The 22,490-nt window shown below is 40.4% G+C and overlaps 1 protein-coding gene and 1 long non-coding RNA gene across 7 annotated transcripts in view; one reads left to right on the plus strand and one right to left on the minus strand.

Annotated features, from left to right (window-relative positions):
- The window catches only part of MKLN1 (muskelin 1), a 391,857-nt gene that overhangs the window by 124,260 nt on the left and 245,107 nt on the right, over nt 1–22,490 (plus strand). The gene's annotated exons all lie outside the window — the stretch shown is intronic.
- LOC112446481 (uncharacterized) overlaps nt 1–22,490 on the minus strand; it is a 66,381-nt gene that overhangs the window by 14,818 nt on the left and 29,073 nt on the right. For all 4 annotated transcript variants that reach the window (XR_003034496.2, XR_009494366.1, XR_009494367.1 and 1 more), the window contains 3 exons: nt 15,311–15,446; nt 7,754–7,939; nt 2,255–2,379 (listed from right to left, as the gene is read on the minus strand). This is a non-coding gene — a long non-coding RNA (uncharacterized lncRNA). The remainder of the gene's footprint in view (nt 1–2,254; nt 2,380–7,753; nt 7,940–15,310; nt 15,447–22,490) is intronic.

A 22,490-nucleotide genomic window follows, 5' to 3' on the forward strand; every position in this document is an offset into this window, starting at 1 on the left:
TCTAAACTGAGATACCTCTTCGTACTCTCTAGGATGGCTATAATCAAAACGACAGATAATGTTAAGGTTTGGTGACGATGTGGAGAAATTGGAATTTTTATACATTCTGGTGGAAATATAAAATGGTATGCCACTTTGGAAATCTGTCTGGCAGCTCCTCAATAGACTACAACAGATGGATACTATATAACCCATCAACTTCTCTCCTACATATACAACCAAAAGAAATGAAAATATATGTCAGCACAGAAACTGTACATGCATGATCATAGCAGCAGTACTCATAATGGTCTAAAATTAGAAACAATCCAGAGAAGCTGATTCCTGAACTAGAGTCCTGCTTCTCCATTCTTTGGCTATTGAAAATGGTTATGCTATTCCAGTCTACAAAAAAAGAAAGAAAAGGAGGGAGGGAGGAAGAAAGGAAAAAAGGAAGGAAGAAAACAATCCAAATGTCTATCAGCTGATGAATGGTTAAATAAAATATGGTATATCCATACAGTGGATGTTATTTGGCAATGAAAAAGAATGAATTACTGCAACATGGATAAACTTTGAACACACCATGCTACGTGAAAAAAGCTTGATTCCATTTATATGAAATATCCAGAAAAGCTACTTTATAGAGACAGAAAATAGAGTAGCAATTGCTTAATTGCTGAGGTTTGATGGAGGAGGTTAGGAGGAAATGCAGAGTGACTGCTAATGGGTACAAAGTTTCTTTTGGGGGGGTGATAAAATATTCTAAAATTGACTGTGGTTATGTTTACACAACTCTAAATATAATAAAAATATTGAGCGGTATACTTTAAATGGGTGAATTGTATATTATGTGATGTATATCTCAAAAAAGCTGTTAGATATATATAGAAAGATGGATGAAAGATAGATACATGAACAAATGGATGGTTGGATGAATAGATGGATAGATAGATTAAAGTATTACTAGGACAAAGGATAAAAGAAAACCTAAATCCAGATTTTGCCCAGATAGTAGAGTCAATAGTGATATAATATTTTGTTAATCAGGCTGCACCTAAAATGTTAATACAGAGCTCTCTGTTAAACTGGTCTAGATCTGACAACCAAGTTAGAAGATTTAGGGGACATTTTTTCTTTGCCCTAAGTCCAAACTTGAATCTTGCAGTGTTATCACTCTCCTCTGGGTGTGTTGATAAGAGAGCAATCAGGAACATTGGAGAGAATGGAGAAGAACAAAATAGCTGAACTAATAGCTGAACTTTGTAGTGTGAGGGAGAGTTGCCCTCGTAAATTGATGATGCTGCCTGGAAGGAGAAAAGAGAGGGAAGGAAGAGGGTGGAGACAGAAGGAGGATGAGGAAGGACCAGCGACCCTACTCACTGTAAATGTAGATCTCTGCCTACAATCAAGGTACTCTCCCCTCTAGCAGAGTAGGAAGGAGAGGATAGAAAGAAGATTCATGTTCCTCTCTTGATGCTTGTAGTCAGAGGAAGGTTCCTGACAGAGATACAGAGATGCAGGTAGCAGAGAAGACAGGTCAAACCAAACCTGAGCAGAATACCTTGGTGAGTAAGAATGCTTCACAGTGCCATTAAAATCAAAGATCCATGAGAAGAAGCTGTTCATTTCAAGATTTCCAAGGAAGATTTTAACCCATAGGGAAATTGAAGAATTATTAAAGCAATTTGTGTTTTATAACAAGGTTACAATTGTTGGTATAAATGAAGCGCTTTGCAGATGTTATCAGGTATTTTGGGCAGGGGAAGCCATGAATTTACTATATTAGTGCTCTGGGTGGTTCTTTTTCAAAGTCTTCTTCTTTTCTCTTCTGGGTGCACTTCTAGTCAGGGTTTACTAAAGTTCTCTTCACGAAGTATGAGGATGGAGATGAACTTCAAAACTGTACAGGAGAAACACAATCTTGACTTGCATTATGGTGCATTGTTTTGTAAAAAGGAAGTGACCTACAGTGCCTTTGGTGAAAATAGTCCTTTTCCTTTCTGTTTAGCTCCCAGAGCTGCAACAATTCTTGACCTTTCAGTGCAATTAAGCAGCCCAAACCCCAAGGGAGGACGTAGGGGTAGCAGAGGAGCCAGTTATAGCTGAGAGCAATGATTCTCTGTGCAGATTTCCGGCACTCTGGTTTTGGGTTGAAACTTTTGCTTCTCCCTTTTGAACTTTCTTTTCAGCTGCTTTTTTTATATGTAACACCTCTGTTAGGGTTACATGACTCTAACCACCAACACTCATCCTGTGCCACTGTCCTCCTTACCCTGGACATTCTGGCCTTCCAGAGAGCATCACCTCAAAGTAACTTATATCTCCAGTTCAGAATTCCAATCATTGTTTGTGCTGTTTTACAGAAGGGTGATTTGTCCGTGATTCCTTTGCAGAATTCTGATAGAGAGAAGGAATCAGAATAGTATAATGAATATCCAATATTCATCACCTAGATCAAACAATTGCTAAAAGTTTTCCAGATGTTCTCAAGTTTTCCTTTTTCTTCTTTTTTGCTGAAGTTATTTAAAGCAAGTTATAGAAGCATATGGGGCTTTCCTGGTGGCTCAGATGGTAAAGAATCTGCCTGCAATGCAAGAGATCCGAGTTTGATCCCTGGGTTGGGAAGATTCCCTGGAGAAGGGAATGGCAACCCACTCCAGTATTCTTGCCTAGAGAATTCCATGGACAGAGGAGCCTAGAAGGCTATAGTTTATGAGGTTGCAAGGAGTCAGATACGACTGAGCAACTGAAGCTTTCACTTTTCACTCATAGAAGCATATATATATATATATAAAATATATTTCCCCCCTAAATATTTCAACATTCATCTCTAAATAATATACACATCTTTGTTAGGTACACAGTTCCATTATCACATTTCACACAATTCATATAACTTCTCAATAGTATTTAAATACCCACCCACATTCAAATATTCACTATTTGTTCCCAAAATATCTTTTTAAAAATATGTGGTAAAGTATACATAATGTAAAATTTACCATTTTAAAGTATTCAATTCAGTGGCATTAAGTAAATTCACTACGTGTAATCACCACCACTATTTCCAAAACTTTTTCATTATGCCAAACAAACTATATACCCTTTAAGAATGTCTCCCTTTTTTCCTTCCCCCCGCAAATATCTTTTAAAGATGGCTAACTAAACAAGGTCCACATATCTCATTTGGTTCTGGTGCTTCTTAAGGCTCCTAATCTAGACCCGTCTCACAGCACCACACCCACATGCATTTTCTTTTCATGACATTGACTTCTCAACCATTCTGGGCAAATTGTTCTACAGAATGTCCCACTTGCTAGATTTGTCTGATTGTTTCCTCTTGGTGTTGTTAAACTTGTTCTTCTGTCCTCTGTATTTCTTGTAAACTCAAAGTTGGATCTAAAAACTTGAGAAGAATCAGATTAAACATTTTGGTAAGAATTCTCCATTGGGGAATGCTGTATACTTCCTACTGCCTCGTATTAGGCCTACATTATATCTGAATGTCCCACTACTAATAAAGCTAATACTGATCACTGGGTGAAGGTGATGAGAGCCAGTTTAAAAAATGGGTTTTAAAAAGAGAACCTGTCTACTTGCACTGTGTTAAAATGATCATCCCTACTTTGAATGTTCAGATAAAAGGGCTCTGAGTTGTTGCCTGACACCTAGGAGACAGCATTTATCCTGTGTAAAGGATAAGAAGATTAAGACTGAGGTTTTATCCTCTTTATGGAGTTGATGCAGGAGCTCGTTTATCTCGGAGGTTGGTCAGTCAGGGCAGAACTTTCTGGAATATGAAGTCTAGCAGAGACTACTTTTTCTCTGAGCCCAGAAAAAGGTACTCTGAAATCAGTCATTAGTCAGAATTTAGCTATGAATAAACAAATCTTTTTGCTAACACGTATTTAAGACAGAACACTTTGGGGAGTTCAGATACAGAAGACTCTTTTATGGCATTTTAAAATAACTCTCCATTGGCCTTCCATTCCTCCCCCCAACCAAAACCACTTTAGACTCTAAACAATTAAGGAAGAGCATTTTCTTTGGATGCAAAATAGCCAGATCTTTAGATGTTTCTTGAGTACTGTTCAAATTCAAGGGTGAGGAAAAAGTATGCATCTGTTCTCTTTGGTTGATGTTTACTTCTTATCTTTGAGTTGCTATAAATAACTAATCCATTGAAAATATAAGCAACTAGGTTAAAGGAGTTCATTACTAAAAGTAAGAATTTGGGTTTCTAAGGAAGATGAGTTATTTTAAAATCTCCAAATAAACACTTTCATTTTACAATAGTTAAATATCTAGCCAGTTAAACTTTGCTCAAGGTTGTCCTGTATTTCTGGATACCCAGAAGGGCTTTTAGGTTACTATTGCTTGATTGCTTTTTATGTTTGTTTTTGTTATTTGTTTTTCAGCTAGCACAAAAACAAGGGAGTTGTTGGAAATTTTCTGCGTATCAGGAGAGAACTTAATCTTAGGATACTGGCCTAACAATTTTCATTTTACTACTGGAATTAGTAATATCCTTTTTCTCCATTTATTCTGTAATTTTTAAAGCTTTTGGCTTGCAAGTTACCAGTTAGATAGGGGAGGCAGTAAAGGTACTTTTTCTGGGATCTCAGAGTCAGATAGTAATGGACTTACTTGAACCATGTCCAATACTTTAAAAAAGCCTAGAAGACATTGTATATTTACTCACAATAAAGCCTGAGCAGATTGACTAAGTAATGCAAAGCTTTTCTCTTTTGTGGGGAGGCAGAGGTCTGGAATATGGGGGATTATGCCACACTGACTCATAATAAAGATGTGTCTTCACAATATGAATTTCTGGTTGGTTGTGTGTATTATCTGTAGGGTAGAGAATCTATTGGCAAGAATGTGGGTATGGAGGTAAGACCAATCAGAATTTAGTTTCTAACAGTAAGACTTGGGCTAATTATTTAACACATCTGAACTTTAGTTTACTCGTCTGTAAGATGGGGTAATCGTTTCTATTTTTCAGAGTATTTGAGGATTTTAGATAATGTGTGTAAAGCACATATTAATGCAATACCTGGTACCTAAAAATTCTTAGTATATTTTCTTTAGTAGATGAAACTCTTTCAAAGCTTATAGCTTTGGGGGGGAAATGAATCTGATCATTGAGATAATAGGTTGGGAAGCACTCATGTAACAGCTTACATGGTCACACAGATTCCCCCTGAAGAACTCCTGCCAAGTCTGCACAAGGAGTCCACACATCCTTTGTGTTAATCAAAGATCCTATCTTGAGGGAGATAGCCTTAAGTCAGTTCCCCAACCATACCTTATCAACATTTCCTTAAGTCCACCTGTCTGTCTGTGGGTGTGTGCTCAGTCTCGTCTGACTCTTTGCGGCCCCATGGATTATAGCCCAGTTCCTCTGTCAATGGAATTTTCCATGCAAGAATAATGGAGCAGGTTACCATTTCTTTCTCCAGAGGATCTTCCCGACCCAGGGATAGAATCTGCATCTTTTGAGTCCCATCATTGTGAAGTGGGTTTTACCACTAGAGCCACCTGGGAAGCCTTATTTGTCTGCTGGATTCCTATGTGATTTTAGACAGAGCTGTGGTACTTCAAGAAGTACCAGGTCTTAACTGTGTGTGAAAGTTGCTCAGTCGTGTCTCTTTGCGACCCCATGGTCTATACAGTCCGTGGAATTCTCCAGGCCAGAATACTGGAGTGGGTAGCCATTTCCTTCTCCAGGATCTAACTGTAGCCAGAGATTTTAGGTGGGAAGACAAAGGAATGGAGTGCCTTGGAAAAAGGGATAGAAGATGAGGTTTTAGAAAATTTAGAGGATCATTATAGTTTAGTTTGTACCTCTTGAAAATAGGGCAAGAGAATTTATTTCTTGAAAAGTACTATTTCAAGACTGATTCTTTCATCTAAGCCCTCAGGGACTCTTCTCCTAAATCTCTTACCTTTTCCTCCCTCTGAATCATGACCAACTTCCAGTTCATCCCTTTATCTATGCACTTTCAAGATAGGGAGATCAGTTGCCCCTTTCGTTAATGGGATCAGGTTTACAGGTAGAAGCTACCTAGCATTTCCTAGGGCTATTGTCGCAGGCCCCTGCAAAATTTCATTTGGTAGAGAATCAATACAATGATGACCTGTAGAATCCAGCTTTAAAGCTTGGTGTTTTATCGAGCAGGCCATATGAATTTGGTATATCCCATTTCAAGCTGAATTTATCCCTTGTTATTTTAAAAGCTATAACAAGTTGTTTTTTAAAATGTTTTCAATCAGCACATCTTATTTATTGTCCTTAACACCCGAGGCTACTTGAAGAAGGATTTAATTTTCAAAGTCTGGCAAGTAAACAAAAGTTTCCCAATAACATCTTCAGGCAAGCACTAAGAGGCCTCATTTTTTTTTTTTTTTTTTTTTGCCACAGTGCTTGGTTGGCTCCCCCATAATTTCATTAGTATTTTATTCAACCAAACCTTGCATAATCACTTTAAAAATATACCTTCAAACACAAAGTTACTTACTAGTTGATTTTTTCTTCTTCATAATTACCATGTTTAGTAAAAAGCAAAACAGGTTTTAAATGTTGTCCTATCTGACTAGGGGCTTCACAGGTGGCGCAGTGGGAAAGAATCCGCTTGCCAGTGCAAGAGACTCAGATTCGATCTTTGGGTTGGGAAGATCCCCTGGAGGAGGTAATGGCAACCCACTCCAGTATCTTTTGGCTGGGAAATTCCATGAACAGAGGAGCCTAGTGGGCTACAGTCCATGGGATCACAAAGAGTTGAACATGACTAAGTAACTAAGCACACACATATTATCTGACTAGATCCTAAGCACATAAATTTGAATGGACTATACTGAGGGTTCATATGATAACTATGTTTGGGAGATGATTATTCACTGTACTCTCAAGAGTATGAAAACCCCCAGAGGGGACTAGTTAGATAAGCAGAGACTCACATGCATGGCTTTAGCTCTATGGGGATGTCTAAGCTTTAAATGTAACTCTAGAATTCTGCTAAATATGATATTCCCTTATGTTGAGCTTTGTCTCTGATGTCGTCTTTTGTCTTGATCCTCTGAAGCTGGAGACTGAGACTCTTGAAATTTACCCTAGCCTCTCTTCCTACTTGTGACCAGGAGGAAAGTTCAGAAATAGGATGTATTAGTCAAGATAAGCTAACTGTTATAACAAGGGACTTCAAAATAATGGTTTGGCCCAATGAAAAGCTATTGTTCTTGACTATATAGTATAATATAAATTAGTAGGGGTGGAGATGTGTGGCATGCAGTGGTAAATCTATGCAGTAATTCACAGACTTCTTCCAACACATGGCTCTAGCTTCCTCTAGGTTCTCAGAATCCTCTCCATTCAGCCAGTGGGTAGGGAGAGAGCCTGCTGTATATTACACAGGAGGCTTTCCATGGGCCAGACCTGGAACTGGCATCCAGTCCTTCCACCCACTTTCTATTTGCCAGAACTCTGGCATATAGCTCTGCCCAATTTCAAAAGAGGCTAGGAAGCTTAGTCCATCTGTGTGCTGAGCTCATAGCAGTTCCTGCCACAGTGGGAGACAGATAGCTCCTCAGGGCAGGCCAGTGGTTTCAAGCTCATGTATCATCAAAGGTTTGCAAAAGTGTACTGTCTTATTTTTCAGGTTACTTGATGCCTAGACCTACCATTAACACCTTGGTCAGTTCATACAAAAAATCCGTCAGTATCAGCACCGACTTTGTTACCATCACAGATCAGTTCACACTGCAAACTTACTTGTTTATGTTTAGGACTTCCCAGAGTTTCAGGATACCTGGCCAAGCCCGTGCAGAGGTTCTGATTGGAAGTTGCTTATGCATTTGCACTTTGTCCTTCTTGTCAAATGCTTCTCATGACAAAGTCTGGGAAGTAATCCCCTTGAAGCCATCTGCAATATCTAATCCAAACTTTGTCACATGGGACCTATGAGAATAAATGTATTATAAACATTGTAGAATTGTCTCTCATCTCAGTTCAGTTCAGTTGCTCAGTCATGTCCGACTCTTTGCAACCTCATGGACTGCAACACACCAAGCTTCCCTGTCCATCACCAACTCCCGGAGCTTGCTCAAACTCATGTCCATCGAGTTGGTGATGCCATCCAACCATTTCATCCTCTGTTGTCCCCTTCACCTCTTCAGAAACTATGAAAAACATGTTTTCGTCTTTTCTCAATATGTTTTTCACAGTTGTCACGACTCCGTAATTGTCTGCACTCTTGCTTCCTGCTTCTCTCATTAACCAATTTATAAAGGCTATTTCATAGTACAGCCATTTTAGAGACATCCATTTGTCCTAATTTTACTCACAGGCAACTATAGCCACTGAGATTCTAGTTTCCTCCAATTATGTTTGTTCATCTTCTTATATAAAGAGGATGATGACATAGCTTGTACGAGGTAATGATAGTAAGAGTCCTGATGTGCGCTCTGTTCTGTTTTTCTAGTTGTGGTGTAAGTTTTCACCTCCCCATCAACACTTTTCTCTTGTAATGTAAGCCATGTACTTATTGTGCGGCTCATGGGATTAAGGGTGCCCGTCTTCATTCATTTCTATATCCTTTCACTCTTCCTGAAATATTTACTGAGTTCCTACTATGTGCCAGATGGTGTGCTAGATGGTGGAGTCAGATCAAAGAACAAAATGTATATGGTCCCTACCCTCAGGGAGATGCTAAAGGAATATTGATAATAATATAAAATATTGATTATAATTGTAACATTTGTATGGAAAGCTTATTTTCCTTTTAGCATTATGGATAAGATTGAATCATCAATATACTTTGTAAACTGAGGTTTTGTTCCTCTGTAAAAACCAACTTCTTTTCCTTAAGGCATTCATTCATACACTCACTGATAATATTCATTAACATTAATTCATTAAATCTCATTGTAAAACTACTATTACCAAGCACTCCGCAGTGGCGCAGTAGTAAAGAACGCGCCTGCCAATGCATAAGACACAAGAGATGCGGGTTCAATCCCTGAGTTGGGACGATCTCCTGGAGAAGGAAATGGTAACCCACTCCAGTATTCTTCCCTGGAAGATTCCATGGACAGAGGAGCCTAGTGGGCTACAGTTCAGGAGTTCGCAAAGAGCTGGACACAACTTAGTATGCACACATGCATGCTGCTGCTGCTAAGTCGCTTCAGTCGTGTCCGACTCTGTGCGACCCCAGAGACGGCAGCCCACCAGGCTTCCCCGTCCCTGGGATTCTCCAGGCAAGAACACTGGACTGGGTTGCCATTTCCTTCTCCAGTGCATGAAAGCGAAAAGTGAAAGTGAAGTCGCTCAGTCGTGTCTGACTCCTAGCGACCCCATGGACTGCAGCCCACCAGGCCCCTCTGTCCATGGGATTTTCCAGGCAAGAGTACTGGAGTGACGTGCCATCGCCTTCTCCGACACATGCATGCTAAGATTTCCAAATACAAAAATAAAAAGACAGTATTTTTGCCCTTAAGGCTCATAGTCCAGTTGAGTAGACTGGCAAGCAAACCACACAGTACATTATGATAATTGTCATAATGGGGAAATGTGAAAAGTGCATGAGGCATAGAAAAAGAAGGACCTAGAACTGCAATGGAAATGAACTTGGGCAAACTCTGGGAGATGGTGAGGGACAGGGACGCCTGGCATGCTGCAGTCCATGGAGTTGCGAAGAGTCAGACACAACTGATGACTGAACAACAGAACTGCCTATGTAGGTCAGAGAAGACTTCACAACGAAGGTAGCACTTGGACTGAGGTTTGAAGGGTGAATAAGACATTACTAAGCACAGATCAAGGAAGGGCATGAAATGCCTAGCTGACCATCCAAGACTCATGCTCTTCTTCCATAGCATCAAATGTTCTGGGAGTTGGCCCAACCAGTTTCTAATGCCTTATACTTCTGGGGGAATCAAACGATTGGTTCTCATTAATTGGATGTGAGCAGAAGTGATGTACATCATTTCTCGGCCAGGATAAGAGTAGGTGTGCCTTTTCTTCCTTGTCTTTCCTAGCTATTAGCTTTGGAAGTAAAGGACTCTGAAACTTAGAGGATGGAGGAGCTACAAAATAGAAGGACCCTGGGTGGAAGGTGGCTTGCCACCCTGAACTGTTACTTGACTAATCTATTACATTAATCTATTAACCCTACATAGCTTGTTTGTATAGCAGTGAGCTCTATTTTAATTAATATAAAGTAAACAATATGTGAAAAGACTTACTGATGAGTCTAGCACAGAATACATGCTCAGTAAGTATTTGAAATTGCACGGGGCATACAAATAGACCAGTATAGCCAGAACAGAATACATGATTGGTGAGAGCAAGAGGAGGGCAGCTGAATAGCTAGGCATGGACTGATCTCAAAGAACCTTGAATGTCATGCTAAAGAATTTAGGTTTAATCTTGTGGAAGGAAAGCCAATGAAAATATTGAAAAGGTTAGAGGCACGATCTCCAATAAACACAACACCCAAGAACCTGCTGTGATTTTCTTTAAATGTAAGGTGGGAATATTAAGATGAAAGATAGGATTTCAGAACCAGAAGGCACCATGGTTTAATCAAACCTCATTTAACAAATGAGGAAAGTGAGACCCAGAGAATTTAAGTACCTTTGTCAAGGTCACCCAGCTAAAACTTGGCAGAGCTGGAGACTAGAAGGCTAGTCTCTTATTTCCAGCCCTACAGCATTGCTCTTTCCACTGTGCCACAGTGCTTCAAAGCAGTGGAGACCAGCTGGTGTGCCTGTGTTTTCAGTCCCCTAATGAAGACATTGGGGATTTGGAGGCTGGGTATTTACCATGGAAGGCTGTCTTCTCTGTAATTCCTCATCTGGTTTGAACCACTATTTTGGAAAAGGTCCATTTTTTAGCATCAGATTTCCCTAGAGGACAATTGGGAATGTGCTCAGTGGCCTGTGGGGTGCCCTTGCACTTTCTGAGCTTTTGTTGGGAGGTTGAGAAGAAAGTAGCAGTGGTTTGAGCTCCTGGAAATGCTCCTGGTCCTTAGGCATCTGGGGAGTAGTTGGCCCTCTCAGTTGGCTGTGGTTTAGCCTGCCAGCAGACTGTCCTCCAGGGGTCACATCAAAACATCTTCCTCAGCTTGTCTCTTTAAAGGGTCAGCCCCTACGACTGGCATTTTAAAATCATTTTCTGTTCATCAGTTCAGTACTTCTGGTTTTCATATACTGATAAGCTGATTCATTATTCAACATAATTATTCTTACTCCATGTGCTATCCAGAGCAATATGACATACATTTGTTTGTTTTTTTAATAGCAAGTGGATGCAAAAGGACAACCATGATGAGGCCAGTCTCAGGGAAGCATGACATGTGATCTGACCTAATGAGGATTGGGTATTATTGAATTATTTTACAACTGGGGGAATCCAGAGCACAAGTTGGGGGGCAGGGAAGGCCATTTGTCCAAAAGTCCCCAAGAAAACTGGGGAAAAATACATTTCTTGATGTTTCTTTGTAATTTCCTTGCTCCTTGTTTTTTGGTTGTATCCTGGTTTCCTCCCTTGCACTGATAGATTAAGGTTAGGATGATAGATCAAATGGTTGCTGCTGCTGCTGCTAAGTCGCTTCAGTCGTGTCCGACTCTGTGCGACCCCATAGACGGCAGCCCACCAGGCTTCCCTGTCCCTGGGATTCTCCAGGCAAGGACACTGAGTGGGTAGCCATTTCCTTCTCCAGTGCAGGAAAGTGAAAAGTGAAAGTGAAGTCGCTCAGTCCTGTCTGACTCTAGTGACCCCACGGACTGCAGCCTACCAGGCTCCTCTGTCCATGGGATTTTCCAGGCAAGAGTACTGGAGTGGGGTGCCATTGCCTTCTCCAAGATCAAATGGTTAGGATGAAGTATTAAGAAAGATAAGATTGTTGCCTCAGTCGCTGAGGAGTGCCTTGGTGCCACCTGAAAACAATGTCTTATGCAGTGGAAAATGCTTGGGCTTTGAAGTCAGAGACATCAGCCACGCTTTAGCTGTGAGACTTTGGCAAATTCTTAACCTCTCTGAGCCTCAGTTTCTTTTTCTGTGAGATGGGAAAATAATGTAAAATATGGGGGTGGTTTTAGGGATTAAATAAGTGAACATATGTAAAACATGTTTTAGTGCTGGGCACATAGCTGGCTCTTAACAAGTATTATTTCCTTTTTCAAGTTTCTGAGAAGTTCCAATTCTTTCCCCCAATCCCTATCCTGGGTTCTGGTCAACTGGTAAAATGAAACAAAAGAGTGAGCAGATAGAGACCAAAATGCCACTTCGATTGTTGATAAAGGCTGTTTATTGTAGGAGATAATGGATTGCTAAATACTAAATGAGTTAGGTCAACTTGTTTACCCAGTCACAAGTAAAATTTGACCAGAGTAGGACCTCTCACGCTGGGAGTAGCAGTGGGAGCAGGAAGGGGACCCTGCCCCCGGAGGGGTAATACTAAGGTGATATCCTCACTGTGGGCAGGTAGATACATAACCTTCTGAAAGAAAGGAGAAGCTAAGCTGAACCTGCCATGTGTACTTTGCAATTCACAAAGCAAATTAAGCCCCTCCCCTAAGGAGAAGGAATAAGAGAGAGGTAGACAGAGGCCACGGAGAAGGCAATGGCACCCCACTCCAGTACTCTTGCCTGGAAAATCCCATGGATGGAGGAGCCTAGTAGGCTGCAGTCCATGAGGTCGATAAGAGTCGGACACGACTGAGCAACTTCACTTTCACTTTTCACTTTCATGCATTGGAGAAGGAAATGGCAACCCACTCCAGTGTTCTTGCCTGGAGAATCCCAGGGACAGAGGAGCCTATTGGGCTGCTGTCTACGGGGTCGCACAGAGTCGGACATGACTGAATCGACTTAGCAGCAGCAGACAGAGGCCAAGAGAGTCAAATGTCCACAGGATGGAAACCTCAGAAGTGTCTCCCTCAGTATCTCCCTTCTCTTGACCCCCTCCTCTCATTTTGTGCTACTTCTTAGCCACACTGCTCATGAAGGACACAGCTATCAGTGTGTCACTGTGGGTAGCCTCAGAGTACAAATGTTGGGGAAAAGGTGGGGAAGAGAAAGGGAGATTTTGGGTTGAGTCATTGGGAGAGAAAGAGAGGTGGCCACATAAATCCAGAAAGAGGAGGCTAAATTTAGAATTGGGAATTAGAGGTCTGAAGGGAGGATCTCTAACAGATTTGACCTCTGAGTCCCGGAACCATATCTCCTGGAGATGATTCTCAGTCCCAGCATTGGGTTATATACCCTCTGCCTCAGTTTTTAGTTTTTAAAATGTAAGCATATTTTGTGATTGTAAACTAATATGTGATCACTTTGGAAAATTCAGAAATAACAGAGAAGTATAAATAATAAATCAAAAATAATCCATAGTCTCACCACAAAGAGGAACTAATATTAACTTGGACTATATTTCTATTAAGTCTTTCTTCTATGCATATCATTATACAGATACGGTGATTCTCTCTATACATGTTAAATTTGCATGCTGAATTTTTACTTACTATTATAATCATTTCCCCATGTTATTAAAAGTTCTCAGTAATTAACATCATTTTAAATGACATTTTCCCTGGTTATAAGCAGATCTGGATCAGTCTCTACCAATTTATGAAAATCCCATGGGTCTGGAGAGATCTTCTAAGTGTTTACCTTCTTGAACAGGTGAATAGGGCATTTTCAAAGGCCAGGGCTTTATGGGCCTGTTCATGGTAACTATTGCACTAAACTTGAGCTTCTAGAGAGTTCTCATATTTCTAGCAATTGATTATATAAGTGATCAAAAGATGCCACTCTGCAAAATACAATAATTCAAAGCATAGGCCTTTCTTATACACCACAGCATTGTTACACACTCAAAAAAACCATTGTGTTAGTTTGCTATAGCTGCCATGACAAAACACCTTAGCCTGGGTGGTTTAAACAGCAGCAGTTTATTTTCTCACAGTGCTAAAGGCTAAAAGTCCAAGATGTCAGCAGGTCTCACTGCTCCTGAAACCTCACTCCTTGGCTCGCACGTGTCTGCCTTCTTGGTGTGTCCTCAGATGTTCTTTTCTCTAGGCGTGGGCAGTCCTGGTGTCTTGCTGTGCATATTGAATTAGGGCCCACCTTAAAGACTTCATTTTAACTTAACCTCATTAAAGACCTTATCTATCAATACAATCTATAGTCTTTCGTGAATAGCTTCTTTTGCTTAGCATAACGTTTTCAAAGTTTATCCATGTTGTCACATACATCAGTACTTCATGCAGAAAATGTTCCATTGTATGCATGTAAAACATTTTGTTTACCCATTCATCACTTCATGGACATAGGTTGTTTCCATTTTTTAACCACTGCAAATAACCCTGCTATGAACGTTCATGTATAAGCTTTTGTGTGGAGCTATGTTTTCATTTCTCTTGAGTATGTGCCTGGGAGTGGAATTGATGAATATTATAGTAAGTCCATGCTTAGAATTTTGAGAAACTACCAAACTGTTTTCCAAAGTGGCTGCATCATTTTACATGCCCACCCACAGTGTGTGAGGGTTCCAATTTCTCTATATCCTTACAAACACTTGTTATTGTCTGTTCTTATTATAGCCATCCTTGTGGGCGTGAACAGCTATCCCTTGTGAGGTTTTGACTTGCATTTCCCTAATGACTAGTGATGCTTAGTGTCTCTTCTTGTGTGTATTGGCAATTTGTATAGATTCTTTGGAGGAATTTCATTCAAATTCCTTGCCCATGATTTAACTGGGCTGTCTTCTTATTATTGAGTCATAATACATTTGTATATATTCTAGATATAAGTTCCTTGTCAATATACAATTTGCAAAGGTTTTCTCCCATTCTGTTGTTGTCCTCTTACTTTCTTGATGGTGTTCTGTGAAGCACAAAAGTTTTTAATTTTGAAGTCTGATTTATTTATTTATTTTTTGGTCACATCTGCTTTTGGCAGCATATCTAAGAAACCTTGCCATATCCAAGGTCATAAACATTTTCTCTGTTTTCTTCTAGGAGTTTTGTAGTTTTAGCTCTTACATTTAGGTCTATGATCCACTTTGAGTTAATTTATTTGTATGGTGTAAGGTATAGCCCAACTTCATTCTTTTACACGTGGATACCCAGTGGACACAACTGAGCGGCTGAACTGAACTGAACTGAACCCAGTTGTTTCAGCAGTATTTATTGAGAAAACTACCTTTTGCCTATTGAATTGTCTTGGGTCCCTTGTCAAAAAAAGTAAATTGACCATGTACTTGAGGGTTTATTTCTGGACATTCAGTTCTATTCCTTTGATCTAAACATGAGTTCTTATGCTTTATACCTTGATTTCTGTAGGTTTTTTATAAGTTCTGAAGTCAGGAAATGTGTATCTTCCAAATTTGTTCTTCCTTTTCCAAAATGTTTTGGTTATTCTGGGTTACATTTCCATACGAAATGTAGCATCAGCTTGATGATTTCTGAAAAAAAAAATTAAAAAGAAGAGAAAAAAGGAAAAAAGAAAAAGCAGTAAGATATGGAGAGGATTGCATATTCTGACTGTTCATTGCTATTGTATAGAAATACAATTGATTTTTGTATATTGTTCTTATATCCTGCCACATTTCTGAACTTGTTTTTATCTTATATTCTTAATCATATGCTTTACTGCTTAATCTGTGTTAAATATTATAAAAAATACAAAAATGAACAAGATATGATCCCTATTCTGAAGAAGCTGATAGCCTAATTCAAGAAGTAAGACATAAACTTATTGAGTGAATAATTGCTTGTTTCAGCAATGTGCAGGAAAGTACAGAATTACCAAATGAACACCACAGATAATTAGAGCTCTAGAAAAGTTCAGGGGATGGAGAGACAATTAAAAGTTAGAGAGTCTGAAAAAAACAGAGTAGAAAGGATCTGAAGGCTCACTGATATGAGCCATCCCTATAAACAAACTTTGAATTTCAATATTTGAGAATCCTAAAAGTTTCAAGAGATCCCTCTGCTATGGATGACCCTCAGAGTTACTTATGCAACATATATGTAATATCCAGATTTAATAAATTATATCAACTTGCCATATTTGCTTAAGGTTTTTAAGCTCTAAGTAAAACATTTTAGTTACAAAAAAAGGCCCTTTCATTCCATCTCTCCTCAGAGATAGCCAGTTTCTTAAAGATAGTGAGAATCCTTCCCACATATGTTTTTACATTTTTGCTACAAATATATACATTTTAGGTGTTTAAACATGTACATAAATGGTGTACATATTTTTCTAGAACTTTTTTCAACATCATGCTTTTAAGATTTATCCATGTGATACTTGTAGAGCTAGTTCATTTTTTATAACATAGTAATAACATACTATATAGTACTGCAATATAGTCTCATTGTATAAATATTCTAGAATGGATGATCTATAGGTGGATATTTGTTATGTCTAGTTTTTTGCTGTTTCAAATTGTTATATAATTAATGTTCTGGTGTATGCCTCCATAGGCTCCTGTATAAGAGTTCTTCTAGGGAGTATATCTAGAATAGAAGTTATTAAGGAATAGACTATGCATTCTCAACTTCGCTAGATTGCTCTCTAGATTATTCTCCACAGATGCTGAACTACTTCTTACTCTCATCAATGATATATGAGAATTTCTCTCATTTTATAGTTTAACCAACAGTGTCAAGTTTTTTTTTTTTTAAACTACACATATCTGGGTCCTATTTTCACAGATTCTGTTAGGGTAACTCTGGAGTGTGGTTTGAAACAGGTGATACTGAAACCCAGTAATTATGAATAAATTTGTATCATTGAGAGCATCAGCTCTATGTACGTATGCACAGTCTAATATGGTGAAAGGGCTCTAGCACTTTGTTGGTAACATCTATATTGGATAGATGGATTTATCTGTACTTAGATCCTTGAAGATGGGTAGAGAAGTACCACTGCCCAACATATGTTGTAGATGTTGGGTGTATAATTGACCAGCCCACTGACTGGGGACTTAAAGTCCCACCTTTGACAGCTGGGTTGATGGGGGACTATGTTAGCTTTCTGGGAGCTGTCTTGCCTTTTACTAGGTGTGTGGCTGGGTGCCAGTTGTCAGGACTTGCATACATGCCATCGCTTAGGGCAGGGTGCGTGTCAGCGATGTCTGCCAGCCCGCTGGGTGGTGTCACTGTGTGGAGCATTTGTGGCTTTTTCAAAGCCCTGAGGAATCTGAGAAGCAAGTGAGGGAATGCTGCATGAAAACAAAAGGCAGTGGAAAGAGTGACCAGCCAGCAGGCTCCAGCAGGCTAGAACGCTCTGTCCTTGTTATTACTGCTTCATGAAAATGCCGCCGGCTTCCTGGCAAGGTCTGGAAGGTAGAGGCTTCTTGAGAAAACAAGGACAAGCGATGGGTACTTTCAGGCTGGAATCTGATTGCCCGGCTTCCCTGTTTTCTAGTGGAAGCTGCAGGGGGAGGATGGGGAACCCTCTGCCCCTTGGTGGGTTTAGGTTGCTCTTTCCCTGTCTGCTGGCTGCTTTCCTGAGTTTTCTCCTCCCACTCATACGCAGCACAGTTCTGGTCTCAGAGGCCCAGCAGGGCTGGGCTGGGAGAAACACTGGGCGGTGCCCCGGACAGAACTGTTCCTCAAGGAGCCATCTGAAGGTCAGTCTAGGGGAGGACAGAGGGCTCCAGCCATAATCCTCCTTCAAGGGGGCGTTGCCACAAAGAAGGGCCTCCTGATTTGGGGTAGTGAGACCAGGGAGAAGTTTCATTCCTTGCCTGCTTTCCTCAAAGCTATTTATGCCCTGGTATCACGCACTCTCACAGCATAGCCTGCCTCAGTTTTCAGAAATGAGGGAGAAGCTCAGGAAAGAAAAGAGTTTTCATTAATTCATTATAGGATGGCTACTTGGACTCATTATTTGACTTGTCAGAAGTCAACCTCTGCCTTCCCTCCTGATAATCTGTCAGTGACATATAAAATAATCTAGGTGCAAAACAGGGAAGTACCCAGCATTCTCTTCCTCTCTTGAAAAGAAACTATGAGGATAATGAATAAAAATAGGTCTTTGTGGATACAACAGGGCTGAACTGAGGGTGTGGCTTGCTTGGCAACAGCTCAAGCAAAGTTATTTCTCTTGGTCCCCAAATGTTCTTGACTTTGCTCTGCCTGATAAAATCCTAAAAGACCAGCTTGAATGTGACCTTTTTTTTTTGGTGAAACTTTCCATCGATAGAGTTCCTTCTGGTCCCGTAGCATCTTGTTTTTATAAAAAAGCATTCATCATGTTGTGTGGCAACTACTAACTTGGAATTACAGCATATTCTATGTGTGTGTATTCCCCCAGCATTTATGGACTGTACTTTAACATAATAGTCTTTTGATACATATTTATTTGATGAATCAGAATTCCTGAGGAAAAAAACAATATTCAGCTCTAGTATTTTCTTAATTATCTTGCCTTTTCCTCCTTGGGGTGAAACTGCAAGCAGGTTTAGCTCCACATGGGATAGATAACACGCTAAAACCAAATGGTTTTTCTTTTTTTTTAAAGGAACTGCTCCAGCAGGAATGGGTGTTTCAGTTCTATCATTCTATTACAGGTACAGAAATTGTTTCCAGGAAACACTGCCATTATTATCTCTGAAAGGCAAGTCAGTGGAAATTGTTATTTTCCATTTATGGATGGACAAATGGAAGCTTTCTTTCTCATTTACCAATTACAGAATGTGCACTCTGTTCAAAGTACTGTGCTAGGATTTTCATGGGATACAAAGATGGGCAAGACAAGGTTCTTATTCTAAAGGAGAATTTATAATCTAGTTAGGAGGAAAAAATATTTGTATGCAAAAGTCACTATAACTAGGGAGCTTTTTATCTGAATCATATGAGTGGTCCAAAAGGAAGTACTAAAGGGAGTACCGAAGGTAGGCAAAAGAATTTCCAGAGTAACTGGGGATATCATGTTAGTCAACATAGCATTTAAGATGAATAGATTTTGCGCTCCTTATTCTCTGTTTGGCCCCTGGACTAGCTTCCTGTGACTGCTGTAACAAATTACCAAACTGGGTGGCTAATAACAACATAATTTTATTTTCTCAAAGTTCTGGAGGCCAGAAGCGTGAAATCAAGGCTTTGGCAGGGCCAGGCTCCCTCCGAAGGCTCTAAGGATGAATCTGTTCCTTGTCTCTTCCAGCTTCTGATGGCTTCGGGATTCCCTGGCTTGTGGCCACTTCACTCTAGTTCTGATTCTGTGGACATGTTGCTTCCTCCTCTTCTCTCTCAGAACTCCGCCTGCTTCTCTTTTATTAGGATACATGTGATTGCACTTAGGGCCCATCCATGTAAACTAGGATTCGTATGCTCTTCCACTCGGGATCCTGAATTCAGTCATATCCTTTGCATGTACTCTAATTTTCTCAGGTCCCAGGCAGTAGCATGTGGATATATTTTTTCGAGGAGCACTAGGTAGCCCATGACAGCCTCCTATCCTCCTATTCCCTGCTCTGTGCCCCTGAGGCTGTTATCTACAGATGACTCGCCTGGGCTCCATTGCCCTCTTGCTTACTGTTGGGTTTAGCCAATGGGAGGCATCAGCAAGTATCAAAGGGTAGGAGAAAAAAAGAGGTTGAGGTATTTCTTCTTCCTTCTGCTTTAGCACCAGGTTCTGGCAGCAGCTATGCCCTTTCGCAGCTCGAGCTCCTTCAGGACTCTCATAACACCTTTTCCATCCCTTGTCTCTTCAGCCCTGGGCTTCTACTCTCGCTAGTCCTTGGGTGCCTCAATACTTCCTACGCTCCAGAAACCCTGCCTACACCTTCGTAAATAGTGTCTTCATTAAATTATTGTCAAAATCCCAGCGGAGTGTGAGTTTCCTGACTGATACAGACACCAGGAGGCAAAAATTTAATTTTCAGAACAGAGATAGACTCAAGTTGCCTCCATCTAAGTTTAAGTAATGACCAGTGGGGACTGGAAGGTGATTCAGCATACAAGACAGCCATAGCAGCTGGATTATCTTGCAGGCTCTTTGGCAGTAAATATCTGTTGCTTTGTGCTCTAATTATCTGCTATTATTGTGACTCTATTCTGTTGCCCTTGCTACTAAGTACTTTCTATTCTTTTCTCTGTCTCACAGTTTCTATTGCTCATGGTTTCTGCTGCTACGTGATGTCAGCTTTCTTCCCTCTGTGAATCTTTTTGTTTCTCCCCACTGCTGACTCCCTCTTTGTATTTCATATTCAACCCTCCAAAGGGCCTGACTGGTTTGGCTACTCACCATCAAGTATAGGCAGTTAGGAAGAACTTCCTCTGACACGTTGTCATATGAGCATAAGTGTACTGCTCTAGGGTAGGTGCCTGCTCCTAGACTAAATGGTTTTGCTTGAAATGGCAGAATAAATTGAAACATAATTCAGTGTTCTGTCAATTAGATATCCACGAGAAGTGGTGTGGATCACAATAAACTGTGGAAAATTCTGAAAGAGATGGGAATACCAGACCACCTGACCTGCCTCTTGAGAAACCTTTATGTAGGTCAGGAAGCAGCAGTTAGAACTGGACATGGAACAACGGACTGGTTCCAAATAGGAAAAGGAGTATGTCAAGGCTGTATATTGTCACCCTGCTTATTTAACTTCTATGCAGAGTACATCATGAGAAATGCTGTGCTGGAAGAAGCACAAGCTGGAATCAAGTTTGCCAGGAGAAATATCAATAACCTCAGATATGCTTATGGCAGAAAGTGAAGAGGAGCTAAAAAGCCTCTTGATGAAAGTGAAAGAAGAGAGTGAAAAAGTTGGCTTAAAGCTCAACATTCAGAAAACGAAGATCATGGCATCTGGTCCCGTCACTTCATGGGAAATAGATGGGGAAAGTGTCAGACTTTATTTTTTTGGGCTCCAAAATCACTGCAGATGGTGACTGCAGCCATGAAATTAAAAGACGCTTACTCCTTGGAAAGAAAGTTATGACCAACCTAGAAAGCATATTCAAAAGCAGAGACATTACTTTGCCAACAAAGGTCCGTCTAGTCAAGGCTATGGTTTTTCCAGTGGTCATGTATGGATGCGAGAGTTGGACTGTGAAGAAAGCTGAGTGCCAAAGAATTGATGCTTTTGAACTGTGGTGTTGGAGAAGACTCTTGAGAGTCCCATGGACTGCAAGGAGATCCAACCAGTCCATTCTAAAGGAGATCAGCCCTGGGTGTTCTTTGGAAGGAATGATGCTAAAGCTGAAACTCCAGTACTTTGGCCACCTCATGTGAAGAGTTGACTAATTGGAAAAGACCCTGATGCTGGTAGGGATTGGGGGCAGGAGGAAAAGGAGATGACAGAGGATGAGATGGCTGGATGGCATCACTGACTAGATGGACATGAGTTTGAGTGCACTCCAGGAGATGGTGATAGACAGGGAGGCCTGGCGTGCTGCGATTCATGGGGTCGCAAAGAGTGGAGACGACTGAGTGATTGAACTGAACTGAACTGAGAAGTGGTTATGGGTGTGGCAAGCATTCTGACACTTCCCAGGGTGGTTATCAAAACTCACAAGTTCTTCTGTTGCCCAGTTCAATAGCAGAGGCATGGTGGTCTCTGAAAAGCACAACACATGTTGGAAAAAGCAAGCAGCCCAGAATAGCTAATGGTGTAATTAAAATAGAGAAACATTATCATTGGCATTAAAGCTGGAAATGTAGCTCACAACAGTTTGTGGAGGGCCTTGAGTGAAGATTTGTTTTAGAAGGAACTTTAAACATTATTTTATGTTCAGTGAAAAGCTACTGAAGGTTTTTTGAAAGTGGGAGAGCAAGATAAAATCAGTTTTTAGGGCTATTTATCTGATGGCAGTGGTATTCAGATTGGATCAGAAGTAGGAAAATGTGGAAACAGAAAGACAAATTAGGAAGGTGTTATAATAGCATAAGTTAGAATAATGGGGAACCAAGCCAGAACAAGACTGGGAAGAGAGGGGACGTTCTTGTAAGAACTTCAGAGCAAGAGTAGATTTAGGATTAAGGCTGGTTTTGAGCCATTGGTTCAGAATATTTTTACTATCAAGGGTGGCGGTATGTATTTGGAGGAATACATGAAATCTATCAGACATAGTAATAAGACTGACAATATTTTTACCAGCTATTATCTTTTAGAATACATTTTTTGGAAGCTTGGTGTTGAGCCAAGGGAGGGTAGGACCTGGTGGTTCCACTGAGAGAAATTGAGTCTGAATGTCTTAGCCTATATTTTCTAGAAAAACAGACCACAAAGCAAGAATTAACGCTAATGTTTTATTTAGAAGATGTAATCCTAGGGCAGTAAGAGTAAGAGAAAAAGGGAAGAGAGGCTGAGAAAGCGAGGAAGTGATGCAAGGTGATGTTTGAACAATCTACAGAGGCGGCAGGTGCACCTGCCTGTGCATGCAGAATCTCTCTAGACATTCTGCGTGGCAAAAACATGCTCAGTGGAGGTGAGACTAACACTTTTTACCCCCAACATTTCATTTTGAATACTTTCAAACCCATGTAACTCAAAAGA

The sequence above is a fragment of the Bos taurus genome, chromosome 4, assembly GCF_002263795.3.
Source record: "Bos taurus isolate L1 Dominette 01449 registration number 42190680 breed Hereford chromosome 4, ARS-UCD2.0, whole genome shotgun sequence".
NCBI lineage: Eukaryota > Metazoa > Chordata > Mammalia > Artiodactyla > Bovidae > Bos > Bos taurus.